At 36.3% G+C, this 20,893-nt stretch overlaps 1 long non-coding RNA gene across 5 annotated transcripts in view; it reads left to right on the top strand.

Moving 5' to 3' along the window:
- LOC115495002 (uncharacterized) overlaps positions 1-20,089 on the top strand; it is a 121,043-nt gene extending 100,954 nt beyond the window's left edge. For 3 of the 5 annotated variants that reach the window (XR_012055674.1, XR_012055675.1, XR_012055671.1), the window contains one exon: positions 7,084-9,721. This is a non-coding gene — a long non-coding RNA (uncharacterized lncRNA). Of the gene's footprint in view, positions 1-7,083; positions 9,722-12,514; positions 12,573-13,517; positions 17,893-17,958 lie in introns of those variants that run through there. The other 2 variants (XR_012055672.1, XR_012055673.1) reach the window with 2 other exon arrangements.
- Positions 20,090-20,893: the final 804 nt, after the last annotated feature.

The following is a 20,893-nucleotide window of genomic DNA, read 5'->3' as shown; positions in this document are numbered from 1 at the left end:
GTTAAGTGTAATGATGATAATCTGATGCTAATTTTAAATTTAAGTGTGAAGCTCACCAGTGGAAATTGGTGGTCAACCTGCAATAACCTAGTATTGGTTATAATAAATTATAATAAACTAAAATAACCTAATATTGGTTATTTGCATATATTCATGCAAGGTGTTTTGTTGAAATCACTCCTTATATTAATGGAATAGCAAAATTACAGTAATAGTTTTCATTTGTATTTTATGTGGGAGTCTGCCTCCTCACACTTCCCCAAAAAAACACTGAGAAGCTCTAAGAGTTTCAGCCTGACTTGAGGGCTGGGAGGTTGTCTTCATCTGTCAGTGAGTAAAGAGAAAGGACAGACAGAATACTGGTGCTGAATGTCAGCCTGGGGTTTAAGCATGGATATCAGCTAGGATTTTGTTTTTTGGAGGAGTTTTTGATATATTCTATCTGGCTCTTTTTTTTTTTTTAATTGCCATTAGCCACCTGGCAAAGGCTTTTAAAGGGTTCAGCCGAAGTTGAAGCAATAGAACCAATGTACACAGTAGTTAATGAAATTGGCCAAAGTACTTTTGGCTCCAGCTTTAGGGAAAAGCCTTATTAAGATTTTCCAATTTGCTTTCAATGATCTGAAAATTAATAGCAGCACACTATTCCAATATAGAATAAGATATTTTATCAGAAAATTTCAAGTTGACCTCTGTAAATCTGAATTGACCTCTGTCTATGAAAAAAATCTATTTTTAGTGTGCTGTGATAGCAAAAATACTGTTAAAACAATAATTTATATAATGGATCTTTAAGAGTGAATAGAGTTTTACTGGACTTTTGCAAAATTACCAGCATGTACTTTTAAAAAGATTTATATGGCTGAACCTCATTTACATTGGGTTTTAGTGGAACAGTAAACTGCAGCAGAAATTAGAGGAGTATTAAATATTTAAATATAATATTCGTTATGCTTCCATGCTGTATTATACCATCATACATTGCTTATTCTTGTTAATATTTTGGTTTCCAAATCAAGGCATTATTGAAGAGTGGAATTATATTTTAAGAAAATTATTTTTCTTAGAAATTCAAGGAGACTATTGAAATGTTTTTTTGTAAGTAGGATCAGTTTTAAAATGGAGGAAGAACCCAGACTTCAGTACACTCAGAGAGGTATGTGCTTTGATGTACTTTTTCCCAAAACATACTCTTACATATAGTTTTAGGTCATTTGGGCAGAAATTTGAAAATAGGCACCAAAGATTGTTTTTTCCCTCTTAAGAACTCAATTCAGCCAAAGCATTCAGGCTGGAGTAGATCTGTAGAACACTGGGTTTCTCCCTGTGCATTTAGAGTGGTTAATCTTGTCAGTAAGCTTAGCCTTCCAGTATAATTTTGGACAGGAACTTTCTGCAGGAGCTTTCTCATCTTTGACAAATATCTGATACAGCTTTATACTATATTCAGTTTTACAGGAAAGTCTCCAGGCTTGTGCTTAACTCTATGCAAAATGTCTGGGGCTTTTTTTCTGACTAAAAGCTAGTATTTGTTGACATTGTTCAGGCCATTTCCAGACATTTCATATTTGTATCCTGAGTTTGAATCAACATTATTTCCCTTTCTAAATTTCTTTAAAATTATACGATACTGTATAACAAGTAGGGCTCAGAAATCTGAAGCCTGCTAATGAATGTGTATGTACTTTTAGCCTATTAGACCCGACCTTTTATTTCTACTCTATTTGTTAATATGAAATTTGCTATTGAAGGTTAATTGAAAGAGGTGACAAAGCCAAGAGCTAGAAACATATAAATCTAAAATACTTCAGCATGAAAATATTAAATGTAATGGCATATTAACCAAAACATCAGGATTGATAAGGAAATGAATGATATAATGAGTTCTTTTCTTATTTATTTCATTTAGTAAATTTAAAAATCCTGTTTGTTAATGTTTCATTTAAGTCCTGGCTCTCATCTCTTTGTGTATTGCTGTGCATGTGCTCCTAGGAATACCACAGTGCTTTAGCAACAGAGGAACTAAATAGCTCACACTAGAATGCTGGACATTATCTGGATTTGTATAAAGCTGGCTTAGCAAAAAAATATTTTGTGATAGGGCTATAGCTATGACATCTGTTTTCAATCTGCTCATTGATACAAGTTAAATATTGATAGCCTTACTAAAATATCAACTACATAATTACTAGGGGGATGTTGCAAATTAGGTAGGAAGCTACCATTAAAAGATTTGGTTGGGAGTTGGAAGATATGAATAAATTTAAAGCAATTCATAAATTTAGAACAATTTTTTCCTTACACTTCATGTGCAAATCCTTTAATTTTTTTTGTTTTGTTTCTTTGGTTAGAGGAATTTAATAATTTTTATATAATAATTGTGAAAAATAAGATTCTGGTTATAATAGGCTAGATGTAGATTTTCTGTGAGCATGCCCATAGAAAAATATTCTTATTAGCCATTATTATGTCATGAAAGAAGGGCTCTGTTCTTGAACAGTTTCTTGCAGCAGAGGTCAGAGCTGCAGTAGCTTTAAAAACTGCTAAACCCTTATGTATTTTTGTAGTAAAGTTGATGTGTGAATTCAAATATTTGCAAACTGACTTTCCAAGCCCTACCTAGCCTAAGCAGAGCTATTGTACATATTTTGATGTTCTACTAAAGTATTGCAAAAATCCAAAATTACATTTACTGCTTTCCTAACTGTCATTTGGCTCTTATATCTCTGCTATAGATGATTACAACCCAAAGAGTTCTGAACCTGGCTGCCTAAGCCCCAAATGAAAACGACTGTTAGTTGGTTTCATGATTATCTAGGCTTTTAGGTCTTCACCTTTGGCCATGCACTTGCCTCTCAATTTGAATTATCTTTCTGTGATTTCCCTTTCAAATCAGTACACTTCCACAAAAAAGCTGTGTTTTGAAGAATTAGAATTTCTTGATGTTTGACCAAAAATTCCAGACAAGTTCTAACCTTTTTCCAGACCCACCCATTTTCTACTGATTATAGCTTGCCTAAAATCACACTACAAATATGTGAAGGAGGACATGCCTGCACTGGCACATAGAGGCAGGTCTGAGCTCCCTTGGGTTGTGTTAGCCTGCAAGAGCCAGGGAAAGACTGGGCAGAGACACCTATGCAAGTTCAATTAAATTCAAACAACCTTAGAGCAGCACTTTCACACAGGCTAATCTAGCCAGCTGAGAACTCACTGTTAGCTCATTGTGTTCACAGCACCGTGTAGAATGTGATCAATCCACATTCACCATCCTCTGTTTATGAAGTCAGCTCCTCCCAACAAACATCCCTTTCCAAATGGCCCTTTTCTTCCATCCGTTCCAAGGAGGCACCAAACCAGTGGAGAATGGTGTTCTGTATGTGGAACACTGGAAATGAGTGATTGTTTTCATTAATTGAATTTGCTTAAACTAATTATATCCCCACTGATCTTAGCTGGTAGGTAAGGAGAGGTACAGGGTAATTATACAAAACATCTACAGGAAATCCAAAGCATGAGGGGTTCTGAGGCTGAATTGTGCAGATACTGGCTACAGTGTCCATTTATCACGGCACTTTGGCTGGAGCTCAGATATCAGAAAGCTCAGACAAAAGCACAGCACGTTGTTGTGTTAATAATGGAGGCTAGGATTTCTTACATACTGGCTCCAGCCTCCCTGAGTATAAATCCAAGTTTGAATAATAAAAAAGTAATATAACTAGCAAGTGGCAGGTAGAGCTGCAGCATGAATGAAGCCCAATTTCCTATGGACTGGTGCCTTGTGGTCTTTTGGCCTTGATGGTTAATGTATGAAAATCCTGTGGCTTTTCTGAATATTTATAAGTGCTGGCATGCAGATCCTTAGGTATAATGAAAATTGTGATCTTCTGCAGCCTTTTCTTCAGACACAAACTTACAGGGTCTGATCTCAATCCTGTTTTATATTTCTACAGAATGTATGGAAACATAATCATCTTTGAGATCAAGATCCTTTTGTATCATTTCCACTGAAATCAGACTGTGAGTTCCAAAGCCATTTAGGAAGCACACATGGGGATATGTATAGAGTGTACTCAGACAGTGTTTGACAGCAGAGCAAACTATGGCAGAAACAGCAGTATTTTTCTCAACTGTCATTAGTGAAAAGTTCGAGTATATTTTTCATAATTCTGGATGTCTGTAGGGGAAAATTTATTTCTTAAAAATTTCTGCTTTGAGAAGTTTGGACTAAATCTTGATTTGTGCCTTAGGAAATAATGCCAAATAAACTAGCTGTCTTGGAACTTTCAAGACACAGAAATAGGATGATGGACAATAAAGCAGAAGATTGCAAGACTATAAACTTACAAAATTTAGATTGGTTTTGAAGCTTCAATTTAGCACTAACCTACAACAGAATTGTCTGAAATTCATAAGAAATGCTGTGCCTTTCTTGTACGGTAACCTTGTCTCTTCTTTCAAACAATAATTTGGAAGTCAGTTCTTAATATTTTATAATTTTTGTGACTTTTAAACCTTCCAAAGTAAATCCAGATACTTTGGCTAACTTTTAAAGATCAAGGAAGTAACTTTTTAGGGGAAAGTAATAAATATCTCTGATTGTGTTTTTAACATTGATTTAGTACTGATTAAAACAGAAAACCTAGTTTTTCTCTGAGATATGTCTGTGATGCATATAAATTATGGTTTGAAAAATATAAGTTATCAGAGCCTTCAGCACGAGTAAAATATTTTTCTTGGCAGACATCAATTTCAATGAAATTTGAACCTCAGTTTATGCAAAGTTCTCATAAGAAATTATTGCATTCATCTGTATAAGGCTGAAAAGAATCAGACCAGCAATGACCTGTGCAAAGTGTGGAGAAGTCTGGAGAATGAGCCCATGGAAATGGCACTGATTACCTGCACCTTACTGCCTCTGCACAGCTGCTCACGTCTAACACAGCTCACTTTTCCTCTGCTTTAGAATGTGACCACACAACAGCCCTTTCTCCCTGCTGATGTTGTCTCGTGATGCTGCTCCTCTGATTTCTGCAGATTTATGGAGAAATCTGCCAAGAGAGAGCTGAGTTATGAGGCAGTATATTTATTTCTCAGGGGAGTTACCTCATTAGGAACTCTCTTTGCATTTGCCAATTCAATGCACGTTCATTCATTGGCCAGCGAGCAGGCACTTACACGTGTACCTGCACATGCATATGCACAGAGGAACAGTAGCTTTGGATCTGCATCCTAGAAGCAAAAAGACCATATTTCAAACTGAGTAGCCTCTGCATTTGTGAATTAAATGGCTGTTTTTTACAGCTGAACCTAGTACTGAGATATTTGCATCTCATTTACCATACTCTTGAGGTATGGAAGAGAGAAGTGGGAGTTTCGGAAGGGAGCAAGGGAATATGTACACTAACTGCCAGCAGCAATAGAAAAAAAAAACAAACTATATTTTTTAAAAGAAAGAAGTGTTCTTTATGTCTGGTGTTTTTTCTTTGGCAGTATGACTTATATCTGTTTTAATTTCTGACATCCTCGCCCTTTTGATTTGACCTCAATGTTCAACCAATCCATATTCCAAGACTTACAATCTAGTAACTATTAAATTCAGGAGTGTAAAAGAAACCTGTTAAAACCCATAAACAGAAATTAGTGATTTCCAGATTAGTATGCTACATCTGTTTTAACTTCCAGCTATGGACAGTATTATCTTGCGGCCTTGATGAACAGTAGAGGATACTGAGGAATATGTGGAAATCAATTTTCTATGCCACAGGGTACTTCTGGAAAGCTGCAAAAACTTATGAGGTCTCAGATGCATCTACAAGCTCTATCAGCAACTCTTTTTTTTTCTGTTGCAATTTTCAGATCTTACTGGAATATCTGAAATGAATGATGGTAAACTGATAATCACAGATTAGGTGCTTTGTTACTCTATATCAAGGTACAAAAGAACTCTTTGAAGTTCTTTAAGCATGTCCAGATAAAAAAACTATGAAACATATCTGTACACTGATGTTGTGTAGCGGTGACTTTTTCTGATTGCCTTTGGAGCTGCCCAAATTATAATACATTTTCTGTGCTGCCTCGAGCTACTGCTACTCTTATCTAAAAACCCTCTCAATTTCCATGTTATTGTCTCTTCTGAGTAATAGGATTTGCAAATGTATCTCAATTACTTAGATTGTTAAGCCCTTTAAATAGTTTTGAAAAAGTTATCTAAATAAATTCAATTTCCTAAGGGTGTATATGAGAAAGACCTGTAGAAACCAAACAAAAAAAGATGATCAGTGGTAGGAAAACTTCTCCTGTGGAGTCAGGCTGAGAAGAGACAGCTCCAGGGTTACTTTAGGGCACTTTCAAGTACTGAAAGGGGCCTACAAGAGAGCTTTTTACAAGGGCATGTAGTGAGAGGACTGTTCATCTTGACGGTTTTTCTAAAATATACTCTATTGTTTTAATGCTGAAAGTCTCCATCAACCCACACTAACCTTTTAAAAATAATCCTGCTAAAGAAAACAGATGGAAGTTTTTCTCACCAGGCTCGCTAATTAAGTGAAATAATTGCTTTCAGTTTTGTCTTGCTGACTGTTTTTAACAGTTAAGTGACATATCATCAAGTGTGGCCCATTGAAGTGTGTTACTTTCATTCTTTAGCAAGTACTCTTAGGACATGCCACTGCTGCCAGTAATATCCTATATATCTATGAGAACTGGTGAGTGTAGTTTCTTCTTGAAAGACTTAAAATACAATTCTTATGTATAATTGTAAAGTATATTCCTAAAAAAGTGCTTATCTGGCAAAGAGACATATGAATATTTCCTCCACAATGATGTGTGGAAGAAATACAAAACATATGTTAAATATATGGGTTGTTTTTTCTTTATGGCTGAATGCATACAAATTAAAATTGTACTGATGCTTTTATATATTCCTGACTCATATTGAGTTGAATTTAAGCAAAATTTGTCATGTATTTGTACAGTAATATTCATGCTGCAGAACAAAATATATTTCCCAAAGTTTCATACCTTGTATCTGGCCTTTAAGTGTCCTTTCTTGAATTCTCACATTTATTTAATCTTTTACAGTTCTCTAAGGCAGAAGAAAAATTATTGAACAACAATTCCATGCAATCCAAGATACTTTACCAGAGGGGATGCAATGCTGGATCTGATGGTCACCAACATAAGGGAGCAAATGAGGTACTTCAAGTCTGAAGGCAACCTGGTGGAGTTGGTGGAGTTTTCAGTCCTAAAGGATATGAGTTGGGTAAGGATTAGAGTTTGCACCTGAACTTTAGGAAAGCAAACTTTAACTAGCTTTTTAAGGAGATAGTCAGTCGGATCCCCTGAGCGACTGCCTTCAGGGACAAGGGAGTGCAATGGAGCTGGCAGGTACATAAGGATGTCTTCAGTAAAGTGCAAGAAGTCGCAGTTCTGAGGGCCAAGAAATTGGGCAAGGAAGGCAAGAGACTGGAATGGCTGAGTAGGGAACTGCTGGTCAGAGTGAAGGGAATGAAGCAAATGCACAAGCCGAGGACAGGTGGCCTGGGAAGGGCATAGAGTATGGTTCTGTACTTGGAAAGAATAGCAGGAAGTGCTTCTACAGGTATGTAAAACAGAAGAAGAATGTCAAAGAAGGCATGCCCTCATGATAAATGGAACTGGCAAACTGATAAAAATGGAGAAGGTTGAGGTACTCAACAACTTTTTTGACTGAGTCTTCAATGGCAGCTTCTCTCCCCACATCTTTTGAGTGGATGGATGGCAGGATGGGGGAGCAATGTCCCTCCCACTGTAAGAAAAGATCAGGTTCATGACCACCTGAGAAACCTGAATGTATATATGTCTATGGAGTCCAATGAGATGCATTCCAGAGTCCTGAGGAAGTTGGCTGCCATTTACCTGAGCAGTGTCAGCTGCAGGCAGTGAATAACAGCTCCCAGAATGACATACCTATTTGAATCAAAAAGACTGCTCATCACACTAAGAGGAGTGTTATTTTTTGACCTGGGACTCCTGCTAGACTTTTGCAATCTCTGGACAGACATTACAGCCTCTGCAGCAAAGCAGTCTTAAACACAGCAGTTTCAAATTCTGCCTCCTCTGATATCTGTGGCAAAAATCCCAATGGAGACAAGATTTCACCATGTTTATTCAGGCTCAAAGGTATTTCTTGATGTTTATGAGATCCCATTATGCAAACAGAATACTATAAAAGTTCCTTTGACAGCAATTTCCTGTCCACTGGCATAAAAGCAGATCTGGTTTGGCCCAATTATTAGCACCTGGAACAAGTCAGGGTTGCACCCACTGGTTCCAGCACTAGAGAGACAAAACATGTATAACAACCATTTTACCACCTCTCCTAGTCCTGTGTTCCATAAGGTAGATCTCAGCAGACACAGAGAACTGCATAATTTCTTCCAAAATGTACTTAAACATTAATAAATTACTTCTCCAATATGCTGTGTGTTGTCTAGAGAATTAATGTGAATGTGAGGTGTTGGAAGGTTTTATTAACACTCATTTAGGATGACCTTACATTGTTCACAGTTGGCAAAACCACAGGTGAGTCACCACAACACATGGCCATCCTAAATGTACACCAAGAAAGTCTTCATGCTGCACTGCTCCAGGAAGGCCACTGAGTCATCAGTGAGGCACTTATTAAGTAGTTGACAAGAGTTATTCTCTTCTGGAGTGTAACTCTGGCTCATTATGGCATACCACAGGAAAAAAAAATGACACTTGCTTTTGTTTCTATAATGTGAAGATGAAGATATTTGAGTCTAATCAACAAATTTGGGACAGGCCAGCTGTAGCTAGATCTTAGATAGTGAGAACATCCTGTGACAAAAATCTAATCTATTCACCTCCATGTTTGATATTACTTGTGATTTTCTCTTGCTCTTCTTTCCTACATATGTAGGGCTTCTTTCATACTCTTTTCATTTCAGTTATTTCTGATTTTCTCACTTTTGCAATGTTCCCTGTAAATTCCCATATGAAAATCTTGTTTGGACTGGTAAGTTTTGTAACAATGACAGTATTTTAATTTCAATTGCAGTTTAATCCAGAATACTTTACTTCATAGAAATAAGACACTTTTCAAAAGCAGACACCTCTGGGAATAAGAACAGGTGACAGTATAATGATAAAGATGCTAGACAGTAGCAAAGAAGAAACCATTATTGTTAAAAAAGTTGTCACTAGACTGTTAATACTCATGCAAAAATTTACAAAATATATTTATTTTGTTACCTTTTTTTAATGATGCTGCCATTCTACAAGATTTAATCACAATTGCATTCACAATATTGAATTTATTCCCCCGATGAGTATTTGGAGTGCCTGAATCAGTGAGAGTATTTGATTCTGTGGTGCCAGAGAGTCTAAGCTTGCTGTATTAGGATAATCCATCCCTGATTTCTTCTTGCTTTTTAATGGAGTGACTCTGTTTAGATTTACTTAGAAATTCCTATTCTCACGCCAGAACATTTGGCAGCCACTTGGATGATTTACTTAGTTGTGAATTTACTATCTTGCTTTTAATCCCAGTCAAATGATCCACCTGCCTGATATTCACTTCCCTGTTACTTTCTCTAATAAATCTCAGAAACAGGATTGTTATACAGGTTTGTGTGTTATGGTGATTTATTTTTCCTAAAGTCTGATAATGTGTATTTTTTTATATCTTTGCAAATAATTTTGTTCAAATAATATGCAATACTCTGCCATTATAACTGCCATAGAGCATGAGATATCCATAGAGTGACCAAAGAACTCACATAACTTAGCAGTAAGTTAAACATCTATTGAGTTAGTATTTAATCAAATGGGCATAAGCCCACATTTCAGGAGGAGAGATAGCATGCTCCAAATCACAGCATTCTAGAGCAGTTAGAGTTCTGCTGATCATCAGGGCATTGATGCATATCCATGCCTAGAGAGAGGAAAGATTCCTTCCTCAGAATGTCAGAGATACAAAATGAGAGTATCACTGTTCAGGACTGAAGCAGAATACTTCAGAATGGAGCATCATCTCCCTAAGGATCTTGCCAGGGTCTTGCCTGTGTAGCATTTATCTTAGGGTACAAGATTTTTTAATAAAAATATTCCTTTGTGTATGTTTTTGTTATTTTCAAAAGAACTAGCACTCTGGATTAAGTAAAGTGCCTCAGAATGGTATTTGTGGCAAACAGTAAGTTGAATGGATGTAGTCTAGTAGCTAAACTGGAAGCAAGAAGAGATTTCTGCATCCAGGTTGCTTGGCATGTAGTTGTTAATTTTGAAGGAGATGCAAATCTATTACAAAGCTTTGGAACTATATAATTAGGTGATGAGATATTCTTTTCACAAAAGTTCAGCAATGGAGATATTTACTAGAATAAAAGTGATTTTGTTTCAATCACCTTCTGTTTGACTTAGAATGGCTTAGAAAGGCTTGAAGTTATTTCTGTCATGTCTTAAGGAATGTCAGGTAAAGTAGGCAATCTGGGAGTATTATTTCCCAGTCTCTCAGATTAGAATAGCTAGATATTGTAGAAATAAATGCTAATTTCAGGAGTCACACAAACCTCTCTTTTCCTTGACGTTAAGTGTCATGGTTATGAAAGTAAAGAACCATTTTCTCATATTTGATGGTGTGGGTGTTTCTGTCTGTACAGGTCTGTCTCCTGCCATCATTCAATGACTGTTTTAGTTTGGGCAGAGTAGTGAGAGAAAGTGTTGGATGAGCACTAAATCACAGAATTTTTGTGTAAAATAAGAAACAAAGTCTCTCCTAAAACTAGTTTCATCTCAAGCCTTTTTATGGAGGTCTTACTGGTTGAGTATGCTTTCAGAGTGTCCTAAGAACTCCAAAGAACAGATGATTACAAAATCTGTTGGGGTGATTCACACCAGCAACATCAGAATCTGAGAAATTCAAATATGTGATGACATAGGGAGCAAATACTACTTTAGACAAGTGCACCAATTTTGAATGACAGGGAACCAAAGTATTTGTTTTGCAGAGTACCTGTGCTTCAAATCTTCTGACAGGAATGCAATTTTTAAGTCAGAGGGGATGGCTTTTTCACTGCCTTCTACACAGATACACTGCTGTTAGTGTACTGGTAACTGTTTTAATCACAGTAGGTGGCTAACCTTGGACTATTTCATGTTATTTTTTCCAGTATTACTTCATAAAGCAATAGAATTTGGTAATAGGTAAGGAAAGAGAATGTGGCACATGTATTACAGGAAAGAGCACTTAAAATGCAAGATGCAATTTTCAAAATACTTAAACAGTAACATTTTCACACTTTTTTGTTAACATCGGGGAGATTTTTCAGCTTATTCATTAAGATTTTTTTTCTTTAAATAGAGATCTTATTACTGCAATTAATTTCATTTTTTTCTCTGATGTTATTCATTAATAAATATGGTTGTTAGTTGGAATCCAGAACAACCTAATGTGTAAACTAATGGAAGTAAAATATATTCTGCAATGAGCACATCTCACATCCAGTCAGATGATGACAGCAATACTTCTATTGTAATCCAGATTGTCTGTGCTTTTATCTTTTAACCTTTGTTTCTTTTACTTTTCTGTACTCATGACAAAGTTGGCAGCAAGGTTTGTGTCTTCAAAGGAGCCCCTTTGGTTTTGAAGTTCAGTCCACTCAGAAATGGATGACACTTTACTGATTTAAAGGCAGAATTTCAAAGTTTTTATAATGAGAAGTTTTATTTTCAAAATACAGCTTTTTAGTGTGCTCAGAGAATCAAACATCTCCAGTAAAACTGACGCTTTTTCTTTTTTCCTCTTTCTTTTAGTGGTGCTTTTAGAGACACTAAATTATTTCAGTTCTTTCTGGAGGATTTTGTGTTGAAAAGAAGCCTTTGCTGAGGACAGTGTCATGTTTGCATAACTACATACCATATTTTTCCAATTTGCACCACAAGAGAAGAAATAAAGTTTATAGCATTTATCAGGCTCTGGGTAGAGTGCCAAATCCCAGACAAGGTTTTTCTGAAGTCTGCACGTGCCAGGAAGGTAATGGATAATGGATTGGTCATAAAATGTTGATGCCAGGGGAAAATACTGGCCTGCCATGAAAGTCCCAAAAGGAAAAACGAAAGCTACAGCATAAGAAGTCTATTTCCAAAAACAATGAGATCAAGTAAATGAGTGCAGCTGCCAGGCAGCAACATGAGTGACGTTTTTATGGTTGTGAGCCTGTTTTTCTAATTCTGACCTTCCAAAGTGAATAAAACCACACTAATGTTAATTCCTCCCATCAGGCCTGCTGAGGTGCTCTCTCCCAGTGGTGCTTAATGGGAGCCATCAGCAGTGGCCCAAAGATGAGACTTCCCTCAGCAGAGCCATTCACAGGTTGGATAAAACAAAGGAGTCCTATGGAAAAGACAAAATTTATTTTCCCTCCTTCAATAGTTCTGTCATAGAGAGCCTCATGTCTCTTCATGTTCACTGTTTACATGACACAATCACATTTCAGCTTTCATATTTCAGGTATGTTTACCATACCACAAAGACACTGCTGAGCCTCTGCTAAAGTGAAATGTTGGAGGTAGGTTGTTGTTCTGAGACTTAAAAGAAATAATGGGTTTATATCTGATCTGATCCATGACACTTCATTAAGGGAAATTGGAAAGACAGAGACTCCCAAACACAATAGGGTAGTAATTAATTTTTTTTAATTCTAGCTTGGTTCACTGTGATATGATAGTGTTTAAGGTGTGCAATTCAGTTCTTAACAGAAGAGAGCCAGTATATAACACAGCTGGCTTTAAACAGTACTAAGAGCCAAATTTATATGAAAATGAAAAGTTGTGAAAATCAGAAGTATTTTTTTCTCAAATAATACTTTTTTCTGTCCTTAATTTTGTATATTTCCTAAAATAATGTAAACCACTATTATTTTGGAAATTAATTAAAATTTAGTCTTTATGGCATTCTACACTTGTTCCAAGCACAGAGGTAGCTTCTTGGTGGGTTTTTTGTTGTTTTTTGTTTGTTTGTTTTTGTTTTTTGGTGGTTTTTTTTGTTTGCTAAAGAGAGAATTAAAAAGATTATTCAGTATTTCACCAGACAGAAAAATCAAAGAAGAAAGAGCAAATTCCATGGGTAAGACCCTATCTGGAATTCAAGACACAAGCTAGATTTGTCATGCTACTGAACACTTCCAATAAATTCCTGAATATATTGCTTGGTTTCTCTTGCACTTTGGCTTGGCTCAGCCTTGCAGGCCATTCTGAGACAAAGCTGCAATAAAGGCTTTGGAGAGCTCAGCTCTAGAGGCACAATGCAGACATCCTCTGTTGAATCTTGCAGGTCTAATGATGTGATGAGGAAAGACCTTGCTTAGGGAACAGATTACAGAGAAAATGTATCATAATCAGGAAGTGTGGGCTACAGAGCTTCTAAAACTCATTAATAGCATGCAAACAGGAGCTCAGGGCTCATAAAAATGAGTTTAATCTATAAATGATGGCTTTTGTCTGTATCTTTTTAGGCGTCCCAGCTGCTATTCAAGCTGATGTTTGCAAAGATCCCTGGATACACAAGTATCTCCACAACCAGAAACCAAATAAAGGAGGTGATTGCATGTTAGTTTTAACAGTGAGGAGTAGCAGAGTTCCTAAATTATGATAGGAAATCATACTTTATTAGCATTTAACCAGATAATGCAGTTATTCTTTGCTGTAAGTGAATCTTGCATATGCCAAAGATGCTGAGTTGAACTCTCTACAATAGGATGTGTAGGGGTCATTCTACTTGTATCCAGAGCAGCTGAAGGAGCTCAGCTCCACCAATTCCTCTCCCTGAGAGGCAGAAAGAAAGGGAGGTTTCTTGCTTGCATGCTCACCCTCCTTTGCATGACTATGCAGATGACAATTTGGAAACTATGATTAGTTTACCAGATTAAACTACTTCTTAAAACTCTTCTGGGAACTGTGCTGCTGTGCCTTGTTCTGAGATTTCCAAATAATAAATAATCTAACTTGGTTCTCTGGAAAATTATTCTTTTGTATGTTGTAATCAGTTCTGTCACCTGCCTATATATTTATTCCTTGTTAATCCATAGGAGTAAGGATTTGCAGTGAATAGTTTTGTCTCTATCAGGATTAAATTTCTGCTGTATGTTCCTTGTCTTGTTGCTGTTGCTCTTAATTAAAATCTTGCTTCCTTTGTTCTTTTAGTAGATATGAGTATTATCTGTGATTCTTTGATATACTCTAAAATAAAGAGAAAAAATGTCTATAATATTATAATGTAACGCAATTTATTGATAAAATATTAGTAATTTAATTTCCTCCTAACTAAGCAATAGTGGATCAAATTTTCTCTTAGAATGTATGACATTGAATTGATATGAAAAAGAAATGTTGAATGTAAGTGATGTATTTTTATGATAATTTGGTACTCACCACAGCCTGACCACAGCCTTAGCTGTTCTTGAAACTGTTGCATTACCTTATCTCTTTCTTTTGCCCAAACATCTGATATTTCATATCCATGTTTTTAAACTAGCAAAACACTCACTACAATCACTTTTATTTTCTTATGAATCATATTCCTCACAGAAGTAAAATTGAAATATTTTTTGTGTAAAGTCTCAATAGGCATGCAAGAGTTGTTTTTATCTCTCTGAAACTGCTTGACTTCATTTTCAGGGATGATTAAGAACCAGAAATGGTGTAGAAAAATCACCACAGTTTAAAAAGATGTGAAGGATTACAATGTGTCTCATTTCTCATTTGGTTCAAGCTCAGGTGCAGAGGTTACTGGTGATTGCTGCTGATTACAGCTGCAGGCTGGGGTAGTTTTTTCCAGCCTAGGTCTGGGAAAGGCTTTTCTTCTGTCCCCTCTTGTATGTTTTTTTTTGGATTAGCAGAAGTGAAGACTTGCAGTATCAAAATGTTCGCTGTTGAAAAGACCTAAGTGTGATTTATTTATTTGTATTTGGTAGTGGCGGTGGCAGCCTGTGTTATTCCTAGGAAGCAATGGTAAAAAGGAAGTCAGTGCTGGAGAGACATCCTGAGACTCATAGTAAACCTACCATAGGTAAGAAGAAAGGTAGATCCAGGTTGCACTCAGCAGGTATGTTCTGGAGGAGGGTGACTTCCTACTTGGTCTGTGCAGTGCTCATGTGTTGGCAATACTGTAAAGTGCTGGAATGAGGAGCTGGCTAGGAGAGAGGAATCCTGGCTTTTGCATGTCTCTTCTTTTGGCTTGGAAAAACTTTCATATACAGAGTTGTTCTGATGCAAATATTTCTTTCGGTCAATATCATTAAGGGTAAAGGATGCAAATTGAGAAGGAGCATCCCCATACCTGGTACTGCCTGTTTTAACACAGAGCCACTTCTTTGCTCCTGTATAAGCTGTGTCACTGCTACTAATATGTGTCATGTAATTATATAATTAGGGAAGGTTTTGCCTTGCTTTATTGAATATTGAATTTGCATTCACTAATGGAACTGTACATGTGATCTTTGAGAGCATTACATCTTTTTAAATTTTTTTTTTCCTACTTGGAGAATCTAATTTGGAAAGGATGAAGCAATAGATAAAATTGCAGCTAAATTAAGTCTGCTAATACTGAAAATTCTACAGAGGAAAATCATTATTATTTTACTCTCTCTTCTCAGGTGTAAATTATATGCTTCACTGGGGATTTTGCTTCTCGGTAAAACTTTTAATAAATCTTTACCAATACTAAAAACCAGAGATGAAAAAGACCCATTCTAATTTATGAGTCTCTGAAATCAGCAAGAAATTTGCTCATTAGATTAGACTTTTTTAATCTATAAAATATATAACTTCTCGCTTGGTATCTCTAGCCAAAAACACTGCACAACATCCCCTCAAGACATAATCACAGGTTTCTTGGCCTTTTGATATATTTCCTTTAATATCTTTTAAAAGGCATTAAATATGGAATTATCATATTCATGGAAAGTAATGTGAAGTTAAAAAGCACAGGGAATGATTTCTTGAAGCTTTTTTGTTTCTGTGGGCCATGGTGACCCAGCAGAATCTGAGTAGCTGGGAAGTGAAGGCACCTGCTGCAAATTCCTTCCATAATGTAATTTTTTATTATTTCCAAATCTGCTCTTTGGTTCTCTGCCAGGGGGCTTTCTCAGTCAGTCTGTTTTCATTCAGTTGAGTCCAGACATGTTTATTTCACACATTTTCCATGTTTCAGTTGTTTGTTTTTCTAGACTGCCTGACTACTTGATGTGGGCACATGCTCAAAGATCGGACAATTGGGATTTGTTATCACTTTATGAGGCATTAAATATTAATTAGTGTTGGTGCTTTAGGTTACAGAAGGAAAAAATAATGTCTGGTTGTGAAGAACAATAATGAAGTTTTAGATGGTAAGGAATGGGTTTAGAGATCATGTTGGACTTAATTACTGTGCTTTTTTTAAGTGATAGGGGAGCACATTATACTCAAAATAGCTCACCAAGGCTGCTTGAGTTGTTTTAATTTAGAGAATTAAAAAACTTTTAATGGGAAAGTAGCCTCTCAACAGAAAGAAAAAATGAAAAGCAGTAAATTATTTTTATTTTTTTGTCTTGTTAAAGTATACAAAACTCTTAGAGAAGTATAGTTCTGTATGTATATCTTCTTGTTCATATTTACACACTTACATGCAGATGTACATGTCATAATGAATTTTAGCAGGTTGTCAAGATTTGGTGGTACGTTTTTTGGTCCTTCTTATAAGTGGCAGAAGCAGCACCCAAAATACAAGGGTACCATAGGGCTTATTTAGAAACTTCTAAGAACTTTCTCAAATGACAATTTTTTGGTCAAATGTTGCATATGTAGGCTTTGGTACAGAAAAATCTTCAGAATCTTCATGCTGTTTAAATAATTGCAGCAGCATGTATGGACCAATCAATCACACATTTTCTTTTCAAGCTTCTAAAAGAATTTTAACAGCAGAAATTGAACTGTCACAACAGTGGTAGATGTTACATCATTGAACTTTGCAATAATTTTCTTTTTGTACTATTATGACATTGGACATTGTGAGCCTCAGCAAGCTCAGTGAGTGAAAATAGAACATCAGGAAAACTAAATTCCAGAGCTGCCAAATCAGGACACAGAAATAATATTAACTCTTGTAGCACTCTACATTGTATAAGTTGTCTGTGTAACACTCAACATGGCAACAACTTTGGTGATTGCTAATTGGAATTGTGTTCAGGCCTCAAAAAAGCAATTAGGACAAACTTGGGGAGAGAGAGGGGAGTTTGGAGTACTAGATCACTTCATTTCAGAATTACTAGTTATTATGGCAGTGTTAACTGAGATTTACATTAAAACAATGCAAAAGGCTTTAAAACTTTTGCATTGTTTTAATGGAAATCTAACTGGTCTAAGTGTCGCAGGCATTGTAGCCTCTGTTATGTTAGGAGTTACATAGCCTAATGAATTAGGAAAAAAAAAAGAGAAGAAAATGAAGCATGTCTCTGAGTACAGGCTTCATTGATCTGAGTCCAGTTAATTTGTGTGCAGAATTGAGAGCAGATTTAATGCTGCAGGCCTTCCAATTTGAATTTTAGGACAAGGCTAGACTTCCAAACAGATTCACTGGCAGCCCACTCCAAGAGCAAGAAAAATTCCTATTGCCCCTGGAGATGTTGTAAGAGGCCTCTAGATTTGATTAAAATGCAGAGGTAAACAGGGTAGAACCAACTAACTATGAGGCAGAATAATAGCCTTCAGCTGAATATTCAGAGAAGCTGAAGTATCTTGGCCAGTAAGGTTTTTGACAGTCTTGTTATTCTGTTTATCAACTTTGAATCTGTGTTGTCAAAATCTTGCAAATCACTTGCAAGTGTTATAGTTTTCAGGCAGGGCTCTTTGAAGGTAAGTGACTTTGAATTTTGCAAATCACTTGCAAGTGTTATAGTTTTCAGGCAGGGCTCTTTGAAGGTAAGTGACTTTGAATTTCATGATTGCAAACAAATCAACAAACACGATTGCAGTTGCCATAAAAATTTTTCTGAAGATTTAATATGATAGAAAAAGTGACATTACTTTGGATTAAAGGAACATAATGAAAACTATTTGTCATATACTGTTTTAAAAGAGAGACATAAGCAAAACCAATAGAACAATCACACAAGCATTCATTTTCCTATGGGCCATCTACAGTCTATATAAGATGCAAAGAAACTAATATAGGCCTGGAAAAATTCCATGTGCTAGACATTTATAAAGAGAAGCCTTTTACTTTTAGATGAGGTATACTCACTGTCTGAGGAGGATATCAGAAGTGTAAGCAAAAATTTCTGAAAGAAGACCAAGAAATTTGTTACACTGCTTTAGTCATTTGCCTGTCTTATTTGAAATACTTTAGTTTCCATAGAGCCTATAAATTCTTTCTTGAAAGTTCAGTAAAATTTTGTAGCCCTATAAACATCTGAGCTACAAATCAGACTTTGTTCAGAAGTTTGGGTCTGTGACAGGAAGAAAATAATTAAAATGATTCCCTGAGAAGAAAGGGCAGACTGAATATTTTGGCAGAGCCTAAGACATTTTCATTACTGGTATTAAGAGACGAAGGTTCCCCTTGTGGCAAGTATACCTTGGGCTCTCCAGCAAAAGTGACTGACAATGAAATTTATAAGGGAATGAGTCTGGCAAAAACAAAAAGCCAGCATAAAAAGACCCAAAGAAGGGAAGGCAGTAGAAAACATTTGAAATGCAGCTAAATTTGCTTGTAGATACTAAATGACAGTAGAGGAAGTAGGGTTCTCCTTACATCTGAATCTATTTGCCTGGGAAGGGCTGGCAAAAAATACTTTGCAAGTTCCTCACAGAGCTCTGATTGCTGTCACCCCACTCCCCTCACAGATTCTAATGCTGTATTTTACATAACTTGATCTGGGAGCTATAAAGTCTTTTGGAGAAAAGTGGTAAAATTACTTCAGCTGCTGCTGTATTTGGGTTTGCTAGTTTATTCTAAGTTTTGGAGAGTAGTGTTGCTTCTGTCTGTAGACAATTTCAAGTGACTTGATAGAAAAAAATACTGGAGCCATTATGACATGAGTGTTAGTGGTTAAAAGAGAGGGAAGTGCAAAGTAGCATCATTTGCCATTGAGATACTTTCTAGCTTAGGAGACCTAATGTGATTTAAGGTAAAAATCCTTGCCTTGGGAAGTACTCTGCTTACTGTCATCCTGAAGAAACATCCCTTTCAGTTCTGAGTTTGTCAGCAAAGAACATAAACTCCATCACCCAGTACATGTAGATCACCTTTTATGAGGTTAACAGAGCCAAATTTTCTGAAAGGAAAATGGAAAATATGGCAGATCCTTTTGTAGAGCTACCAGTTCTGGAGCAAGTAGCTGTACGTGCTCTGACTCACACTAAATTGTTGCCCTTCTGCTCCTCCCTACTCACTGCAAAGCCATGATTAAGTGCTAGAAAGAAAGGCTGTGTTTCAAACAGCCGAGGGATGGTGGGAAGTAAGTGATCTGTGATTTAATGCAAGTGGGTTCCTGGGTGTGAATGGGTAATGTAGAGATCTCAAAAGTCTGTGGAGAATAACACCAAAAAGAAAAAAATAAAAAAAAGAAGCAACTGATGGCTGTAAAATAATTTGATGCTTTTGCACACATCACAATTTGAAAACAGCTTTTTCTGAGTCTGGAATGTTCCACGTAGGACAATGGGCATCTTGAATAGCTCAAGGTATAGCCTCAAGTGTAGTGTATTTATGCTTATGGTATCTGGGCTACATATCAGTTGGAAGACACATATCTATAAAATCTGACCCTTCATCTGATACAGAAAGAAATCCCATTAAGATGTTGGTTTTTTTCCAGATTAGCTGCTTTGGGCAATTGTACCACATCCAGGAGCTTGGAGGAACTAAAGAGATAGAGCAAATATATATTTCTCAATTTGACATGTTTGTTCCTTCCATTGTTAATAAAAGTTATCTCAGGAATCTTTCTGTAAAAATCTGTACATTCCTGTGTTCTGTGTTTCAACATTTTAGAATGTGATACAGAAGTGTCTGGTGTGGATAACAACCTAGCCTGGTAGTAAGAGGTGCACATGTCAATGCTGTGCACTGTGGCTAAGGTAATAAAGATTAAATTCATGTTAAGAACACAGCATGCTAAATACCTTTTTCTTTCTTCCCCCCCCCCCTTTTTTTTAAGTTGCTGGAAAACATGACATTTTTCATCCTATTTTTGGGTCAGGACACAAGTGAAGATTTGAAGGATGTGTGAAAGAAATTATCTTTGCATGTAAAAATAGTTGAATGAATACTTTGGCATTAAGATTAAAATTGGAGCATGTTCCATCTTCCTGCATGTTGCCTTCCCCCTCACTTCTTCCTCCTCATTACTTTCTGAATTTGCTTGTCTTCAGGTCACCTGAATTATGATACTATTCCACACAGGACTTTTGGGCAAGGCTGGTATCACAGGCTGAGCTCCATCAGTAAAATAATACCTGTCATCTTTTTTTCTCTGTAGTAGCTAGCTCAACACAGGTCAGAAAGTATGATAGAGAAATTTTCTTTTTTTTTGTAATTCATAATAGAACCAATAGGATTTTTATAATTTTTCTGTGGGTTGCTTTGTCTCAGAATAGATCTAATCTAGCCTCCACACACACCACCACCCAGCAACTGAAATGGCTTCAAAAGAACTGATAAGGCTAAATTGGCAGTGTAAGTATCTCTTGATGTGACTTCAGAAAAATTTATGTGACCCATAAGTATAAAATGATAAAATCTGTTTCCAGCTGGAAAAGGCAGCCTTTCCATGTGTGAGGTGGGAGAGGAAATGGCATTGAATGTTTTTTAACTGTAGTTTCCTTGAAATCCTTCAGATGCAACATCCCCAGA

This window comes from Taeniopygia guttata, chromosome 4, assembly GCF_048771995.1.
Source record: "Taeniopygia guttata chromosome 4, bTaeGut7.mat, whole genome shotgun sequence".
NCBI classification, from domain to species: domain Eukaryota; kingdom Metazoa; phylum Chordata; class Aves; order Passeriformes; family Estrildidae; genus Taeniopygia; species Taeniopygia guttata.
The sequence above is the reverse complement of the archived record's forward strand: the minus strand, read 5'-3'. Positions and strand labels throughout refer to the sequence as shown.